This window comes from Oryx dammah, unplaced genomic scaffold, assembly GCF_014754425.2.
Source record: "Oryx dammah isolate SB20612 unplaced genomic scaffold, SCBI_Odam_1.1 HiC_scaffold_4, whole genome shotgun sequence".
Taxonomy (NCBI): Eukaryota; Metazoa; Chordata; class Mammalia; order Artiodactyla; family Bovidae; genus Oryx; species Oryx dammah.
Window position 1 is genome coordinate 59,332,793 of NW_024070188.1, and position 6,000 is coordinate 59,338,792.

Sequence of the window (6,000 nt, forward strand, 5' to 3'; positions counted from 1 at the left end):
AATTCACTTTAACAGGCAAAATGTTAAGTCATTAATTTTCAGTGGTAGGTACACCGGTGTTTGTTACATGTTTGTAATTTACTTTGGGCACCTGATGAGAAGAGCCAATTCATTGGAAAAGACCCTGATGCTGGGAAAGATTAAAGGCAAAAGGAGAAGGGGGCGGGAGAAGATGAGATGGTTAGATAGCATCACTGACTCAATGGACATGAATTTGAGCAAACTTTGAGATATCGCAGAGGACAGGGAAACCTGGAGTGCTGTAGCTCATGGGGTTACAAAGAGTTGAACATGATTTAATGACTGAACAACGACTTGTCACAACAGAAAGGAAACAAACAAACAAAAAAGACAAAAAGCCAGGGAAGAGCATTGCAGGCAGAGGAAGCAGTAGCTTGCGAGGTCTGAGCACAAGGAAGCTTAGGTCATGTTTCAGGAACTATCAGATGCCAGGATGCATGGGGCACAGCCTGAGCTTGGATAGGGAAGCAGAGGGGGTGTGTGTCAGTGAGCATGGGCAGGTACAGAGGGCAGGTAGACTTCATGCTGGACCTGGCAGATCACAGTGACAATTTTTATTGTATTCCCAGTACAGAGGGTGCATGCCTACTGACCAGTAAAAGGGAAGGCATTCTGAGCTTCTTGCTTTTGTGTGGAGACTAGTTCTTCAAGGGGCAAGACTTGTAGCAGGGGAGGGTAGTTTGTAACCTTAGTGTTGATAGGAAACAATGCCAGCTTGCATTTGCTTGCATTTGGGTGTGTGGAATGGAATTGATGACAAGTGGACACGACTGAAGTGACTTAGCAGCAGCAGCAGCAGACAAATTCAAGAGTTAATTTGAAGGTAAAAATGATGACATTTGCTCATGAATTGGTGTTGGAGGGTAAGGAAGTGGATCAGAATCAAGATGGCTCCCTGGTTTGAGCAGTCGGTTGGGCGATTTTATAATAGTACCTTGTACACGGGCTTATGTATTATACTATACAGGCAATAGACTAACCTAGGGAAGAAGGCCAGGGGACCTGGCTGTGGGTGGGAGTGAAAGGAGAAGGGGAAATCAGAAGTTCCATATTAGACTTGCTAAAATGTTTGTTTTCCCTGTAAAATGTTCAGATTAAAATATCAGGTAGCGGATTAAGCATACAGATTTGGAACTTAAGAGACAAGTCAAGCCTGGAGAGATGTACTGGGGATTCAGCAATGTGTATGTGATATTTAAAGCCATGGGAAGGGGTGAGATCACTTTGGGAGAAAGAACAGAGAAGCAGGAGAGACAGGACGAAAGACGAGGATATAAGGAACACCAGCATTCAGAAGAGGAGACAACAGCAAAGGCAACAGAGAAGAAGCAGAACTGAGATATGTGTGAAATGGACTAGAAACGTGTACTTGGACACACAGTTATCACAGGCTGAGCTAGGGCTGAGATTGTGCCATTCTGGAGTAGCAGATATGGTTTTAAAATGCTGTTCAGCTTTGGTGAAAGGAGCAGGTCAAATAAAGGTGATCTGAAACCACTTTCCCCTGCTACAAGTATCTAAGGTATTTCACGTCTCTGGAATCCTGATGGCATAAGGAAAATGAAAGACTCCAAAAATAAAATTTAAAAAGCATCAATTATTTAGATGGAGGAGCAAATAAAAATGCAATAATCCACAATAAAATAAAGTTGATGTATGAGCATTGTGAACACAAACCATTAAAATGAAACTACATCAGCAACTTATTCAGCTAATCGGAAAACAGGTATGTAAAAATCCCTACACAGCAGGTGTTATCTCTTTATATGTAACACAATGAAACAAAACAAATGTTGTTCTTGCCCCCCAAGAAACTTAACATTCTAGTGATATCTCTATTATTTTTCATGTCTCTTTTAATTTTCATGTGTAAAATCACTTTACAGCACTCTTGTGCCCTCAGTTTCCACATAAATTATTTTCCCACATAATCTTAAAATTCTCAGCAACAGATTCTTCTACCAAAAGGAGATTTAGGTCAGATTTTCATATTCAGATAAGAATATTGTATTGCTTTGTATCTCTTCTTGTCATTGTTCATTTTATCTAAGTCTGATGTGTTGATTAGGGTGTGTGCTTTGGCGATTCATCTCCAACATTCAGATTGGAGAAATAAGTGATTCTGGAGATTGATGCACCTGGGGAACAGGTTGCATGAGGCCGCTCAGAGGGGATTTAGAGGGACAGAGGGCTGCATGAAAGTACTGAGTCAAGGACCTGGGGGAAGAGATGCCAGAGCTCTGTGAGCAGCAGATGTCTTTGCCACATTGTCCTTCTCCTTCCCCTTCCTTAGTTTCTCCCTTTTGTTGGATGGGAAATAGTGCTTCCCTACAGAAAGAAAGACCCTTTGAGTTACATCCAGATACTCCTTGGTGCTCTATAATTCTACTTTAGAGAGAGTTGAGGTGGTGGATTAAGCGGGCAAGCAGGTGGAGGAGGGTATAAGTCCCAGGCCCAGCTTCTTGTGGTCTGGGGGAAAAAGCTCCTGACAGAACAGAGACATAGCCTTTTCTTCAGCTTTCTGGACTTAACTTCATATGCCTAGTTCTTTTATTCAGGGTTCATAGGACACTGACAGACTAGGGTGTGTGCGAAGGGTCTAGAAACCATCCCAGTTTTTCAACAGTCCTCTTGATATCCAGCAGCTAATGCTGAGTACAATTCTTCAGAGATATAATAAAATTGTCTCCATATGAATTGATAAAAAATTATCTGTACAAAATCACAAGTTTTTAAAAATTATATATCACAATATTATCTATCTATCGATCTATCTTTTCATACTGTTCATGGGGTTCTTAGGGCAAGAATACTGAGGTGCTCTGCCATTTCCTTCTCCAGTGGACCACGTTTCATCAGGCCCTCACTAGCAGGGACATGCCCTTCAACCACTCAGCATAGCTGGATGACATGCCCTGGGCCCTGGCTGTCCCACCAAAGAAGTGATGCTTTTGAACTCTGGTGTTGGAGAAGATACTTGAGAGTCCCTTGGACTGCAAGGAGATCCAACCAGTCAATCCTAAAGGAAATCAGTCCTGAATATTCACTAGAAAGACTGATGCTGAAGCTGAAACTCCAATACTTTGGCTACCTGATGCAAAGAACTGACTCATTGGAAAAGACCCTGATGCTGGGAAAGATTGAAAGCAGGAGGAGAAGGGGACGACAGAGGATGAGATGGTTGGATGGCATCACCAACTCAATGGACATGAGTTTGAGCAAGCTCTGGGAGTTGGTGATAGACAGAGAAGCCTGGCATGCTGCAGTCTATGGGGTCGAAAAGTTGGAGACACTTAGTGACTGAATGATCACCTATTTATCTAGGCAATTTGCCTTCAACAGTTGCATCCTGGGCTTCCCTGTTGGCTCATTGGTAAAGAATCTGCCTGCCAATGCAGGAGACACAGGTTCAATCCTCGATCCGGGAAGATCCCACATGCCGTGGAGTAACTAAGCTTGTGCACCACACCTATTGATCCTGTGTTCTAGAACCTGGGAGCTGCAACTACTGAAGGCCACACACCCTAGAGCCCAAGCTCTGCAACCAGAAGCCATTGCAACGAGAAGCCCGAGCACTGCAACGAGAGAGGAGCCCCTGCTCACCACAACTAGAGAAAAGCCCCTGAGCAATGAAGACCCAGCACAGCCATGAATAAATAAATCAAATTAATTATTAAAAAATTTTTTTGCACTCCATGACCTTATTCTCACATGGGCAAGGTGATACCAACACAGGTTATATGCTACAGAATTAAGCTAAGGTCTTCATTGTCTGAATTTTATTGGGAGAGTATATCTTCCCTGTTATATGCTTTAAGGGCTACTGCTCCAAACTAGTTTCCCCATTCATCTCACTGCTGCTTATTACTGCTGAGGTCCATTATGGTCCTCAAGCTGCCCATTCAAGATTTGGAATTTTAATTTAGGGTGGAAGGCTAGTCCCCAAGTCTTCCAAGATCTCAACCCTGTGACACCTTAGGACTTCCCCCACAGGAAATTTTCCTGGTGCTACTTTACCATATAAATAAAATGAAGAAAGACATAGAGTAGGGTTTCTTCTTCTTTTTTTCTGTATCTACCTTTTGGTTGCTGATGATAGAAGCAGGATGCTACCCTATGGATGCCAGAAAGCGGAGATGACTTTCCCCAAAAATCTGACAGAGACCAGGAGGAAAGAGAAAGAATGGCTGCTTAATCATGAATGGCAGAGTCTGGGGCAGGACGGAGTCCGGGGTGGACAGAGGAGAAGCAGCCAGCGCTGAAGGAGAGAGGAGGGTGAGGAATCATAATTAGAGCCTTTTCAACAAACATCCAGCCCTGAAGTCAGTCCGCACTTTCAGTTCATGGTGAAGTTTAGCATTCCTGGCCATTCTGCCCATGGATTTGCTTCACGAGAGCCCTTCTCTACATCCCTGTGTCCCCCTAAAGGTGCCATAGGGGATTCTCAGCCTTTTGTGGACGTCACAGAAGTAGAAACTATCTAGAAACTTCTAACTGGTACCCACAGGCTGCAGGGTCATGCCTATACTCTGAGTCTGGCTGCTTTGTTATTAATAAGACCAGTCGTGTTCCTTTGGTGCAAGGATAATTCCTTAATGAGATAATAAAGTAAAACTGTTCCTATTGAAGATGTGATCACAACCCAGAGGCTTTATGCAAATGAGTACTGAGACCCGCATCCCTGGCACAAAGGATGGCCAACTCCCACAGGCTGGGCAGCTGCAGCCACTTCCACAATAGCCGCACTGTCTGCCGCTCGCGGTGACTCAGATGAAACCACAACTTTAACTGGCTTGCACCCGAAACACTCCATCTTTCATGATATTTGACTTTGTGCCCACTTTCTTCTTTCCTTTTCTTCTCCATAGGCCTATTATATCGTAAGTACATAATGGAACACACAACAGACACTTGCCGGAAGACTGACTTCTACAACAAACTGGAAAGAGTGCACACACAGGTTCTTTTTTTGGCAGGCAGCCAGGTCATTATACAGCTTGACCAACTGTGAAGGCTTCACACATTGAAAAGGCCTCCTACTTCATGATTTGCTTGAGAAAAACTTGCAGTGGCCCCCAAATGGCCTTGCATCTGTGCTCTCCCTGCTCTCGGCTCCTCCTTCCCGAACACCTGTAATCCCAGCCCATCACTCAAGAGTCATTTCAAGTGCCACCACCCCCAGGGTGACTGGCCTGTTCTGTCACCTTCTGCTACCCCTCCCTCGACCCCTCTGGGCTCCCACTGTGCACAGATATGGGGTTCCAGACATGTGAAGGCATGTTAGTAAGTCACTTATTTATTGACCTGTTTGTCTTCCCCTCTCACACAGGAAGACTTTGAGGCAAGAACTCTCCTCTCCTTAACATCTGTATTCTCACCTCTAGTCTTTGGCACAGGAGCAGTCTTCAATAAATATCTGTTGAGTGAATAAATAAACTCACACTGGACCTCTTTCCTCCAAAAGTTGTACTGTGACTGGTGTGGACAGAAAGCCTCACAGCCATTTCTTTACAGGGCCTCTCACTTGCAAATGTGAGCAGTGGTCGATTTCACGTGTCCTTTTAGTTATATCTAAGTGTCCCACCCTCTGCGGGGTAGAGACCTGAGCTCCCTCAGGCAATACTCCAGTTAGGAGGCCCTGAGCAGTTTCTTATCTTGACTGTAACACAGACCAGCCAGAGGAGTAAGTCTTCATCCCAGTCATATTCTACAAGCAGTGGCTCCTTCAATATGGGACAAAGGAAACCTTGGAAGTGCCATAAACCCTCAATCTGTAAGAATTAGTCTTGGACAAGAAGCTGTCTATCCTAACAAGAGACAATACTTCATAAAGTTGGAAGTGAAGAAAGGTTTACAACCCCTCGTGGAAAAAGTCTTAAGATATCTTGCTGCCCTGACAGTTTCCACGCAATATTCCTATTCTGCCAGTTGTTAAGCCAAATGGGGAATATATGATGGTACAAGACCTTGGAGCAGTAA

The 6,000-nt window shown here is 44.1% G+C and overlaps 1 protein-coding gene across 1 annotated transcript in view; it reads right to left on the reverse strand.

Annotated features, from left to right (window-relative positions):
• SLC2A12 (solute carrier family 2 member 12) overlaps positions 1-6,000 on the reverse strand; it is a 67,483-nt gene that overhangs the window by 41,150 nt on the left and 20,333 nt on the right. The gene's annotated exons all lie outside the window — the stretch shown is intronic.